Source organism: Paroedura picta, chromosome 2 (assembly GCF_049243985.1).
Source record: "Paroedura picta isolate Pp20150507F chromosome 2, Ppicta_v3.0, whole genome shotgun sequence".
In the NCBI taxonomy this organism is placed as follows: domain Eukaryota; kingdom Metazoa; phylum Chordata; class Lepidosauria; order Squamata; family Gekkonidae; genus Paroedura; species Paroedura picta.
In genome coordinates, this window is record NC_135370.1 from 179904825 (window position 1) to 179917969 (window position 13145).

Below are 13145 nucleotides of genomic sequence, written 5' to 3' on the forward strand. Positions count from 1 at the left end.
TGGGGAGGGATGCAGCCGCGTTTGAATTTCTGGTTTCCCCCCCCCTTCCCCCGGTTTTTACCAGGGGGGAGGGTCTTCAGCTTCCCCAGTGAATGAAAAGCAATTCCTCCTCGCGGCTGGGGGGGGGGATGAGCCCCAGAAGAATTTAACCTCTCCCCCCCCCTCCAGATCCCACCAGCCCTCCCCACCCCCACCCACCCTCGGCGGGTCCTATCTGCTGCGGGGGGAGAAAAGAGGAAGATAAAGGGGGCAATCCGAATCCGAAAGGATCCATATTTTTTTCCTCTCGTTTGTCCGCCTTATCTAGGGCTGTAGGAGCACCTGAAACGGCGGTGGGGGTGGGGGTGGGGTGGGGTGTGGGGTGGAGTGGGGTGGGGGGAAGCCGACCTCTGGCCACCGTTCCCTACCAACCAAGCCCCCTCCTCCCGCTCCCCGAAAGCGACACATTCAAATTCTCGGGCCAAGGAAGAAAGGCCGTCTAGGTCGAGAGAAATGGGTGAAGGATGAGGGCCGGGGGATGGGTGAGCAAACAGGGACAAGGCAGTGGGAACTCGCTAAATCAGACCAGAGTCCAGTAGCCCCTTGAAGACCCACAAAGATCAATTCAAGGCGTGAGCTTTCGAGTGCAAGCACTCGAAAGCTCACGCCTTGTGGGTCTTCAAGGGGCTACTGGATTCTGCTTTTCGTTGCGCTCCTTCCGACTAACACTTGAATCTAGCTAAATCAGAGTATTCCCAAACACCCCCCCTCCCTACACACACACACACAGATATACACAAACACACACCCTCCACAACTTACCTCCCAAGCTGATCGACCCGCCGCCGCTCCGAAGGAAACCCTCTCCCCCCCTCCAAAAAAAAATTTTCGGAGGGAAAAAAAAAATACAACTACAACGCCCCAACAACTTAGCAGGCCGAGATCAGCCCTCGGTCAGTTTCCCATCCGAGAATCGCCCCTACAAAAGAGAACCACAGAGGGGGGTTAGGGGAACTCTGCGCCAAGAAGTTTTTAAAAAGAGAGAGGGGCGGGGAGGGGAGGGGGCTGCTCTGCTGGAGCCGGGGGTCTGCGGACGAGGAGGGAGAGGCTCGTCCCAAGGTTGGGAGAAAAGCAGCCGAGACCCCCGCCCACCCTCCCTCCCACCCACCCTCCCACCCGCTTGGGCTGAGGCTGAGGCTGGCCAAGGGGCGCCGGGAAGCAGGCTTCAGCGCCGCCGGAGCGCACGGACTTGGCTAGGAGAGGCCAGGAGGCGGTTCGGCGGAGCCTTTTTCGTCTCCCGCTCTCCCCGGCTGGCTTGTGCGGGGGGAATCGGCTGGCGGGCAACTTTTTTTGACGCCGGCTCCCAACCAATGGCGAGCGGCGCCGTGATTGACACTTTGCACGCCCGAAGGGGGGAAAAGGGAGAAGGAGGGAAGGGGGGAAAGAAAGGGAAGGGAAGGAAAGGAAAGGGAAAGAAAGGGAAGGGAAGAATAAAAAAAACAGACTCGGGGGGGGGCGGGGGGGGGCAGGAATAAGGCAGGGCGCAACTCCGCACGGTGGGGTGTGGGGGTGGGGGTGGGGGTGGGGGTGGGGGTGACCGAAGACAAAAATCTAATCTAAGAAAGAAACAAATCAATAAAGAGCAAATCGGTTATGTATTTATTTTTTAACACATCACACACACACACACAGACCCACAAATACAGAGATACGCGGGCGCTCAAACACACACACACAGATACACACACTCAGATCCAGGGGTTCTTTTTTTTGGTTTGTTGGTTCCCTCCTCCACACACCCCTCTCCGGCGGCAGCCGGAGCGAGCCCCGAATTCGGGTTTACCTTCTTTGCCTTGCGGGAGCGACAGAGAGCGGAGGGAAAAGGCAGCACATTAGGCTATCAGTAAATATTGGGAAGGGAAGGGGGGGAGGGAGGGAGGGGAGGGAGGAGGGAGGGGGGGGTGAAGTGCGGCGGGGCGGGGGGAAGCGCGCTCCGAGGCGGCCCGATTGGAGGGGAAGCGCTGTGAGGAGAGAGGGGGGACAGAGAGAGAGGGAAGGAGGGGTGGGGGAGAGAGAGGGAGAAAGATTTGCCACTCAGTTCAGGAGAGTCGGCCGGGGGGGGGGGGGGGAGAGATCACTTTTAAAATACTGTCCGGAGTAATAAAGGGGGGGTGCCGAGAGAAGGCACGCTAGGAAGAGGTGGAGACGGGTCCGAAGAGCACCCCGGGGTAGACCAAGGGGTGCTCGGGGGCGCTGACCCACCTCCTGTTCGCGTGTGAAGCTGCCCCCCCAGGGGCACGGCGGGGGCTCTCTGCCTCTACCTCCCCTTCCTTGGGGACACGGAATCGTCCGCAGAGGAACTGGGGGGGGGTCGTTCTTAGCCACCTTCATACCAACCTATAAAGCCCCCCCCCCCCCAAGGCCCCAAGGCTTTTGAGGCCTAACAGAGGTGCGAATTCAAGGCTAAGGCTTCCCGAAAGATGGTCTTCACCCAGTCTTGAATGCAGATGGGGTCGGCTGGGGTGAGACCCTGGCATAATTTTCAGGCGTCTGATGAGCAGGAAGGCCCAAGAGACCCACCCCCCAGTCCTTCCCTGAGCTGCCCTCCCCTTTCTAACAGCACACATTTGCAGGGAGCCACCCAGACGCATTGACGTGTGGCTTCTCCACCTACCCACCTGATAGTAAGTGGTAGTAAACCAGTAGCAAACGAATAGTAAACCAATAGTAAACGGATAGTAAAACATATATTAGAGGTACCGAGTTCAACCTGTAACCCCGCCTCCTCTCCAGGGCTAGGGCGAGCAGCAACACTTCCCAAAAGGGCACGAATTGTGGGTGGATCGCCTTACAAACAGGCCACGAAAAGAGAATGGAATTCTATCCGATTTGCGCCTTCAGGGGCTTTGGGGTGGGGGTGTGTGGAGCCGAACTCTGGCCTAGATTCTGCCTTTCTTACCCAGCCTGGCCCTTCGCTTATCCAACCTGAAGTTGGATGAGTAGATGTCACCGGAGAAAAGGAAGGACGTCTGCCCCGCTAATGGAACGGGGGTGGGCTGGAGCTGGGGGTGGGGATCTTGGTGTCCGAGCCATTAAACCCGCTCATTGGGGGAAGGGCGGGGTGGTTGGATGCCTCGCAGTCGAACGAGCTCCCCCACCCCTGCAATTAACGAATTATTCCAAGGTGTCCGAAGTGGCGATATGCAAACCGATTCTTTTCCCTCTCCTCTCTCCCTTCCGAGGAGAGATTCGGACGGGAATAATTCCGCAGCACCCTTCCCTGACTCCAGCTCCTTTGCTCTCTCTCTCTCTCTCTCTCTCTCTCTCTCTCTCTCTCTCTCTCTCTCTCTCTCTCTCGCTCGCTCGCTCGCTCGCCCCCCCCCCCCCCCCCCCCGTTGCTGGTCCATTCCCTCTTTTCTAAAAAAGTCGACTTGGCCGGGATGGCTTTCGGCGGAAGGAGGAGAACTCAGAGCGAACGAGGGAAGTCTACCGTGCGGAACTTGGCCAAAGGCAGGGGATGTGGGGTCCGCAAAAAGTTCTGCGAATTTGAGGGACATGGAAGTAGAGGAAAGTTTGAGCAGGGCTCTGGGGACAGACAGACAGACAGACAGACAGAGAGAGAGATAAGAAGGAATCAAACCCAGGTCAGAAAGAGACGCGCAGATCTGCCTTTCCCGAGCCTTTCGACACACTAAAAACTGACACGTTTAATGACACCACATCTAGTCTGACCGATGTTCCTGTCTTTCTAATGCAAGTGTGCGATCTCGGCTTGCACCCAGCCTCCCCACGCCCCGCTGACTCCGCACCGAGCCGCAAATTCGAGAAAAACTCCACGCGCGAGGTCCCAGCTAGGCCAGGGCTAGAGCGAAAGAATCGAGCCAAACTTTAGACAGGGGGGATAGATTCAAACGAGGAGCCGCGTTGGTCTGAAATAGCCCGATAAAACCAGAGTCCGGCAGCGCCGTTAAGACCCACAAAGATTGATTCAAGGCGTGAGCTTTCGAGTGCTTGCACTCGAAAGCTCACGCCTTGAATCAATCTTTGTGGGTCTTAACGGCGCTGCCGGACTCTGATTTTAGACGGGAGAGGGAAGAAGGGAGAAGAGTAGGGTGGGTGGCGAAAAGACCCAAGAGAAGATCCAAGAGGGGGCAAATTTGAGGGTGCTTCGCCTGGGTTCTCCCCTCTCTCCTCCGCAGCCTTGTCAATTTCACCTCTCGGAGCGCTATTGAAATTGACACGCATCGGAACGCGGGAGGCGACCTGCAAGTTCTCGGCCTGGCCAAAATCCTCGAAGTCGCTGGTTCTTTCCCCCCCCCCCCCTAATTTTCCCCCTGTTCTCCCTCCCTCCCCCCACCTTCTCCCTAGCCCAATAACTTTGGCAAGCCAACCGGCCGGCCGCCGGGACAGTTTCGCGTAGCCTTAGATCTGTCTCCTCTTTAATATTCTCCTTCCACTTCAGAGGGCTAAACAGCCCAAGATTGCGGTGATGATGATTTTGTGTGTGTGTGTGTGTCAGTGTGTGTGTGTGTCACGGTTTGGTAAATTCACCCCTTTAAGAGGCTTTTCATAAATCCCCCCCGAACACACCTTCAGCCAGATTTGAATATAGATTTAGGCTCTTCAAAGCCGGGAGCCGGCGAAAGAGAGCTTTATCCAAAAGGGGATTTCCCCCTTTTGGGGGGCTCAGTCGCGGCGATGCCCGAACGGCGTCTCACAAAAAAGAGCGAGAGAAAGAGAGACAGAGACAGAGAGAGAGGGAGAGAAGAGGAAAATAGATCTGAGGAAGGGGGGGGGAGGAGGAAAAAGGGGATAAACTCTTCTCCCCCCCCCTTTCTTCTCTTTTTCCCCCTTTTTTTATCCTAGAGGAATAGACTTGAGGCTGGGCTACAGCAGGCCAGCCGCCCTCGGCTTCTTGCGGAGGGTGGGAAAGTTGAACTGGGGGGCCAGGGAGAAAGAGAGAGGGGGGGAATCGTCCTGCCTCATCTGTAAGAACGCTGTGGGGGATTTCTTGGGGTCTGTGGGGGATCCCCCCAGCCCACCCTGCCAGTTCTCCTTCCCTTCTGCTCCCAGCTGGAAGGCTGTGCGCCCCCAGGAACCGAACTCTGCGCCAGGCAAGGGGGGTCTCCTCTCCGTGCTACAAGCGGGAGCAAAGAGAGAGGCTGAGTTTCCTCCGAGAAGTAAGTTCCCTTCGCCGTGCTCGCGTCCCCGGCCTTGTCGCGTCCCCGTCTCCCTCCCTCCTTCCCTCCCGGTCTTGCCCGGTCGCTCCGACGCGCTCCTTTCCGACCCGCCGGAGCTGGGGTTGACTTTCGCCAACCAGGTGTGAATGAGAGACGCCGAGGTGGGAAAGGGGGAGGGGGGGATCAAGAAAAACGCTTCTCTTCCGAGGGGAAAGGACCTTCGCCCACCTCCCTCCCCCCATCCCACCCAACCCCACCCCCCACCCCCCAAGGTCTCCCCTCCCAAAGGTGAGCTTCCCCCCCTTCTTTCAGTCCAGCGCTTCGCTCCCTTTCCAACTTTCCTTTGAAGTGGAAGGGCGATTCTCCGCTTTCGTCTTTCTTTTCTTTTTTTTTTAACCCTTCAACAGCCTCTGGAAAGGGGGGGGGGTGAAAGGAATGGAGGAGGGGGTGTTGGGGGGAGTTAAAGACGATGGGGGCAAGGTGATGAGGGTCTAGGCTCCCAAGAGGGCAGGGGGACAGCTGGCTAAGGAGCACGGGGGCTTCTTGGGGAGTTCCTCTAGGCGCGATATTATTATTATTATTATTATTATTATTATTATTATTATTATTATTATTATTATTATTATTATTATTATTATTATTATTATTAGCATCATCATCTTTCCGAAAGGATTGTCTCCATTGGAGAGAGACAACTTTTCCTAACGGGTTGGGGTGGGGCGGGGTGGGGAGGGGGGGAGGGGTTCAGATGCCAAGGGCCTGGAGGGAGGGGGGTAGATTGGCAAGCAGGGATTTCTTACTCCTGACCCCCAAGTTTTAGGGCGCACAGGGGTGGGGGTGGGTGGAGGGAGGGTTTTTTGGTTTTTGGATTTTTTGCTGTGGGTCCCGCAGCCCCGTTTCTGCCCCTGATCCCCTGAACGCCAAAGAAAGAAAGAAAGAAAGAAAGAAAGAAAGAAAGAAAGAAAGAAAGAAAGAAAGAATCGCGTGGGTTGGGAGGACAATTCGGAGGGGTTAGCGTCGAATGTACCAAATCTAGAAAGTGGAATTTTGTTACTTCTGGGGGAGTCCAGCACGCTGCTGTATCCAGGACAATTCTGATGAAATGGGCCCGTTTTAATGAATTCTGTTTTCAAAGGACCAGCAGCCGTCGCCCCCTAGCAGCCCCCCCCCAAAAAAACCCAATTCAGGACGATTGTAGTTCCAACGACCCAAAGGCCGTCCCTCCCGTCCGTCGGTGCTACTCCCGAGAAAATCGGGACATGTTTTCAGAGATGTGAAATTGGGGTGTGTGTGTGGGGGGTGGGGTGGGACCTGCCCCGACTTTCAGATGGGTCTGTTTACTTGGGAACTCAAGCCGGTCCGGCTCCAGGGGGCTTACTCGTGAGTAAGCAGCCAGAATTTCGGGCTACCTCCCCACACCCCCTAGAATCGAGCTGAGGGCCTGCAGGGGAGAGTGGGGAGGGGGTCAGGATGGTGGGGGGCACGTCCAAAGGGGATTTCTCTCTCTCTGGGGGCGACTTCAGGCTCCTGCGTCGCCCTCTCCTTCCCCGACTTCTTTCGATCCGAGGCGCGCAGACTCCCCATAAAATCGCAATTACAATGCAATATATTTGCCTATGTTGGGTAACTCGCTAGACAATGCAAAGAGGAGGGGGGAGGAGGATGGGGGGGGGGTCCTCACCAGTCCGACCCGGGGAAGGGGCGGGGTGGGGGGAGGGAGGGAGGTGGTGAGAAAAACAGAGAAAGATTTCCCCGGCATGGTTTAAAAAAAAAAAGAAAGGAAAAAAGTTCATAGAGACAATTTCTAATCTTGCGTTTGTTTAAAACAAAAAACAACGAGGAGAGAAAAAAGCCCCTCCCCCCGGCCATTATTTACGCCTGGAAGAAGGGGGGGGGGGGAACTTTCCCTTTCAGGAAGGAAAAAAAAAAGGACTTTTCAAAGAACTTTTTCCGAGTCCGGATTTTTTATTCGAGTTGCGGCCCCTCATTTGGAGCCCGGATCGTGCCGTCGAAGGGGGCTGCGTGGAAGATTTGAATCCAGACCTGGGGCTGGGGGAGAGAAGGAAATTTCTCTTCTTCTCCCACGAGTTTTTCCTTCAAGGCGCACAGAGAATCTTCCGGGAAAGCCGTTTTCCTGGGAGTAAAGTCCTTGGAATGAATTGGGACTTGTTTCCAAGTAGACCTAATTAAGATCGCCTCCCACCCTCACCCCTTTTAATATACAGGGATTTGAAGGAATCAGGCGTTAAGTTTTCTTCTCGTCAAAAGCAAGGAAAGAAAAATATTTCAACCTCGTTTTAGGTCGAGGGGGATCTTGAGAATGAAACGATTGGGGGGAGGGCTGCTATTCCGCCCCCCCGTTTCTCAACCAAAATGCAAATTATTTAGGATATTCTTTCTTTCTTACCCCCCACTCCCAAATTATGCCAAGTGGCTGGAAGGTGAATTTTGAATTAATTTATGATTGGGGGTTAGGGGAGACCCGGGTGGAGACCGACCTAAAAGCTCCCAAAACGTCCTAGGAGCCAAAACAAAATAAATACTAGAAGTCTCACACAACCAAAGAAAGGGGGATTTCTTCTTCTTCTTCTTCTTCTTCTTCTTCTTCTTCTTCTTCTTCTTCTTCTTCTTCTTCTTCTTCTTTATATATTTAAACCAGCTCTTGAAATTGCCTGCCAGGGAAAATTAAAAAAACAACAACCCAAAAACAAACAAACAACAACAAAACGTTGCTTCTCAACAACAACAAAAATACGTTGCTTCAAAATAACGTTGCTACAGAAAAAAATACAATAAAAATTAATTCGATCCAATGCCCTTTGCTTGAAAATAAACAAGCACCAATTGCAGAAATCAAACTCAAAGCGGTCGCTGGTGTGTGGGGGGGGAGGCTCTTTCCCCAAAAGAACTGCAAACCCAGGTAAGGTTCAAAAACAACAACCACAACAAAACCTTCCCCCCCCACCCGTCTAGCCTCCCCCCCCCACGTGTAAGTGTCTCTCCCCGTCCTCTTTATCCTGCCTGATTAAATGCATGGATTTGTCTTCCAAAACCGAGCCCTACAGCCAAATGCGAGAAGACATTTCAGAGGCCGTTCTCTCGGGGCTCTCCGAGGAGAAAAGGGAAACCCGAGATTTTTTGGGAGGGGGGGGGGCTGAATAAAAAAGAAGAAGGGGTGGGGGGGGGAAGGAGGAAAAGAAACCAGACTGGAGTTATTGTAACGGAGAGGGATGAACTTTAAAACTGAATTATTTTTGCTCTCTCTCTCTCTCTCTTCCCCCCCCCCCCAGGTTTCCCTTTCTTCGCTGAGCTTTTTTAAACGAGCGAGCCTTTCCCTCCGTCCGGATTTTCGACCCTCTTAATCCGAAAGGGAACCACTCTAAGCCCCCCCTCTTCCCCCCTCCCTGTCTGAAATCCCAATTTATTTAAAAGCCTCGTGCTTTAATGATCCAGCAGCCGGGCCCAGAATTTAGTTCAACTAACCCTCCCCCCCCGCCGCCCTCCCTTCAGCTTTCTCTCTTGGTGTCTAACGCAAACGTAGGATTTCCCATAATTTTTTTTGGGGGGGGGTGAAGAGGGAGGGGGGGAGAGAAAGAGAGGAGCAGAGAGGAAATCGAAGGTATTGTCAATGGGGGGGGGAGAGTCGCCCCCACCCCACCCCCCGGGCTTTCATTGAAAAAGGAAACCCCTTTTCCAAATGGTCCCGGGTGGGGTGGGTGGGGGACTCCATCCAAACCCGGAGTCCATTAATAAGGGGGGTGGGTGAGTGGGTCAGGCGGGGCCCATTAACCCTAAGGGGTAGGGAGGGGGGCTTCAAGCCTCAGGAGAGGGGGGGAAAGGTAAATCAGCCCCCCTCCCCGGCACCTGAGCCCTGGGGCATCCAAGATTGCCCCCCTCCCCTTCCCCACCCCATCCGGCAAACCTTTTTGTCAACATATGGTCCATTTCTCCTCCTAGCAATTCTTCTCCCGGCTTGGCTGCTTGGGTTGCCTGCCTCTTCCCCAAAGATGCCCCGAAGCAAGAACCTCAACCTTGGGGGACTTCTTGGGGGGGGGGGAGAGGGAGGTGGGCAGAGAATGGTTGCAAGCCCTCCTTGCAGGGAGCCCGATCCTGAAGCCGGGATCCAGCAGCTCGAGGAGGGAGACTGGCGCACGTTAGAAGCCAGGCTCCCAAATTTGGGGCTGTCGAGAGAGCCCTTGTTCCGTCGCCTTTGACTCCCCAAAACTTCCACCCCTGGTAAAATCAGAGTCCAGTAGCACCTTGAAGACCAACAAAGATTTATTCAGGGCGTGAGCTTTCGAGTGCAAGCACTCGAAAGCTCACGCCCTGAATAAATCTTTGTTGGTCTTCAAGGTGCTCCTGGAATCTGATTTTATTGGGCTACTAAAGACCAACAGGGTGACCCATTTGATTCTACCCCCGAATATCTTGTTGGTCGCTGCCGGGCTCGATTCAGGGCGCGGGCTTACTTTTGAGTAAAACGGATCGCCTTTCGGGGCTTGGAACCGAGGTAGGGGCGTCCGGGTGGCCTCCTAATCTTGAATCGCCCCCGCTGGTCCACGCTTAAACCCTTCACGAAATCCGTCGGCTACAGCGGCTTCCAACCACCCGCGTTCCTCTGACAACTTGTGTTGGATCCTGTAGGATTCGAACCCGGAGCCGAAGGGAGGTCCACTTCAGGAGCATTGTGGCGAATGACAGCCGGTTCTTCGGGGCAGGGACCTGTCCTAAATACTAATCCTAATATTACTAATAGCAGAAAGGCGGTTGCAAAAATTCCCGTCTGTGGAGTTTTGCAAACAGCTCATTCGAGGGAGTTTTTAAACTTTCATTAAAAAAAAAACTTTAAATTTAATTCGAGGGATTTTTCTAAAAACAGTCATCCGTTCGTTCCTTCGCGAAAAGATTTATAGCCCGGCGTTTCGTGGGTCTCCGGGCGGCTCCCAGCCGTTCTTTACAAACAACATTTTCCTTCTGTTCGAACAGACAGAATCAAACAGCAGACCCCAGCTGCTAGGAGAACAAAACAGATGTGGTTTGGAGAGGCTGCCCCTATTTCTCTGACTTTTTTGCGGGGGCAAGGCTCGGCCCCCCAGGGTCATATCCCCCAGGTCCTTTTCTGGGGTTCGCTGGATCAGCTGCCCTCTGAGTCTGTTTCACCACCCTGAATCTCGGATTCTCACCCACCCCACTTTCTTTCCCAGAAAGCCCACCCAGATGGGGGCAGACCCACAGAAGAAGGGTAGGGTCTTGTTCCCCCTGGGCTATTGAGTGATCCTGGAGGACATTTGGGGGAAACCAAGCTGGTCCATTTGACTATTTTATTGATTTCTAAAAATATAAACATGAGCTGCCTTTCTACCCTTGTGAGACGCCAGGCAGCTAACAATATGAAGTCAAGGGTATGATTATTAAAAACACCCAAAGACCACACTTGAGGGTTGATCAAGATGGGTCCAGGGGTCTGTCCGTAGCCGTAGAATCGAGGAACGGACAACATTCGTGGCCCGGGAGGAGCTTTCATGAGCCAGGGCTCCCTTCTTCGGATACCCATGATGGGCAGCCTTGTTAGTCTGTCTGTAGCAGCGGGAAAGAACCAATACCCAGGAGCAACTTAAATGTTTGTTGGTTTTCACTGGCTACTGGTCTCTGGCTTTTCTCTCCAGCCAGTGGTTAGGAGTGCCAGCTTCTAATCTGACGAGCTGGGTTGAATTCCCTGCTCCTCCATAGGCAGGTAGCTGGGTGACCTTGGGCCGGTCACAGTCCTGATAGAGCTGTTCTCGCAGAGCGGTTCTCTGAGCCTCCCCTCCCTCACAGGGTGTCGGTTGTGGGGAGAGGAAGGGAAGGCGACTGTAAGCCGCTTTGAGACTCCTTCGGGTAGAGAAAAGGGGCATCTAAGAACCAATTCTTCTTCTTCTTCTTCTTCTTCTTCTTCTTCTTCTTCTTCTTCTTCTTCTTCTTCTTCTTCTTCTTCTTCTACATTTGGTGTTTGCCTCGAGATTCCCAGCCTTGAAATGCGCGCTGAGCTGCCCGAGGCTTCTCATGTTTATCCGACCCCACATCCCCTCCGAAATTTTAACCTAAAACTCTTAACAGCCACCACGGATCCCTGAGAGTGCTCTCCCTGTGGCCCTTCTGGAAAAGCTAGATTTTGAACTTCACTGATTCCGATTTTAGGGTTTTACATGGCATTGTTTCATAGTTCGTTGTGATGGCCCCTGAGGCCTCAGGGAAGGGCGCCCGAAAAGGGCAACAATAAATGAACGCGGCCCAATAAAGGGGCCAACGGGAAGTGCAAGTCCACCGGGAAGCAGGATTTTAAAAATCTCCGCTCTAAGGGGCAGACAAGCTCCTACCCCTTTTAAATTGTCCATTGGGAATGCTTTGAGACACCTTTGGGTAGTGAAAAGTGGTGGTAAGAAGTCCAACTCTTCCTCTTCCTCCTCTTTTGCGGGGAGTTAACCCCCACCCCCACTCCTTGTACACGGCCTTGACCCCGGGGTACCCAACCCACAGCAAACGATACATAGTATGGTATAGTTTGACTTTTACAAATATTTAAGAAAATTTTAGATCAATAATTACTCTGTTTTCCATTAAACATCAATTTGTGTGTTTCCTTAAAAAGCAAACTTTATACAGATAAAAAGCAACAGAGAAAGAATCATAGAACCACAGGGTTGGAAGGGGCCAGGAAGGCCATCTAGTCCCACCCCCTGCTCAGTGCAGGATCAGCCTCAAGCATCCAGGAGAAGGATCTGTCCAGCCGCTGCTTGAAGACGGCCAGTGAGGGGGAGCTCCCCACCTCCTTAGGCAGCCCCTTCCACTGCTGAACTAGACTCCTAGAATCCTAGAGTGGGAAGGGGCCATGCAGGCCATCCAGTCCCACCCCCTGCTCAGTGCAGGATCAGCCTCCAGCATCCAGGAGAAGGATCTGTCCAGCCGCTGCTTGAAGACCACCAGTGTGGGGGAGCTCCCCACCTCTTTAGGCAGCCCCTTCCACGGCTGAACTAGACTCCTAGAATCCTAGAGTGGGAAGGGGCCATCCAGGCCATCTAGTCCCACCACCTGCTCAGTGCAGAATCAGCCTCAAGCACCCAGGAGAAGGATCTGTCCAGCCGCTGCTTGAAGACCACCAGTGTGGGGGAGCTCCCCACCTCTTTAGGCAGCCCCTTCCACTGCTGAACTAGACTCCTAGAATCCTAGAGTGGGAAGGGGCCATCCAGGCCATCTAGTCCCACCCCCTGCTCAGGGCAGGATCAGCCTCAAGCACCCAGGAGAAGGATCTGTCCAGCCGCTGCTTGAAGACCACCAGTGTGGGGGAGCTCCCCACCTCTTTAGGCAGCCCCTTCCACTTCTGAACTAGACTCCTAGAATCCTAGAGTGGGAAGGGGCCATCCAGGCCATCTAGTCCCACCCCCTGCTCAGGGCAGGATCAGCCTCAAGCACCCAGGAGAAGGATCTGTCCAGCCGCTGCTTGAAGACCACCAGTGTGGGGGAGCTCCCCACCTCTTTAGGCAGCCCCTTCCATGGCTGAACTAGACTCCTAGAATCCTAGAGTGGGAAGGGGCCATCCAGGCCATCTAGTCCCACCACCTGCTCAGTGCAGAATCAGCCTCAAGCATCCAGGGGAAGGATCTGTCCAGCCGCTGCTTGAAGACGGCCAGTGAGGGGAGGTCCCCACCTCCTGAGGCAGCCCCTTCCACTGCTGGACTAGACTCCTAGAATCCTAGAGTGGGAAGGGGCCATGAAGGCCATCTAGACCCACCCCCTGCTCAGTGCAGGATCAGCCTCCAGCATCCAGGAGAAGGATCTGTCCAGCCGCTGCTTGAAGACGGCCAGTGAGGGGAGCTCCCCACCTCCTGAGGCAGCCCCTTCCACTGCTGGACTAGACTCCTAGAATCCTAGAGTGGGAAGGGGCCATGAAGGCCATCTAGGCCCACCCCCTGCTCAGTGCAGAATCAGCCTCAAGCATCCAGGGGAAGG

General features: G+C 54.2%; 1 protein-coding gene across 3 annotated transcripts in view; it reads right to left on the minus strand.

Moving 5' to 3' along the window:
- OTX2 (orthodenticle homeobox 2) overlaps positions 1 to 1895 on the minus strand; it is a 37796-nt gene extending 35901 nt beyond the window's left edge. Inside the window, exons 1-2 of one of the 3 annotated variants that reach the window (XM_077323995.1) lie at positions 1823 to 1895; positions 802 to 958 (exon numbers count right to left, since the gene is read on the minus strand). The gene's annotated coding sequence lies outside the window, so the exon portion shown is untranslated. Of the gene's footprint in view, positions 1 to 801; positions 1114 to 1822 lie in introns of those variants that run through there. The other 2 variants (XM_077323997.1, XM_077323994.1) reach the window with 2 other exon arrangements.
- Positions 1896 to 13145: the final 11250 nt, after the last annotated feature.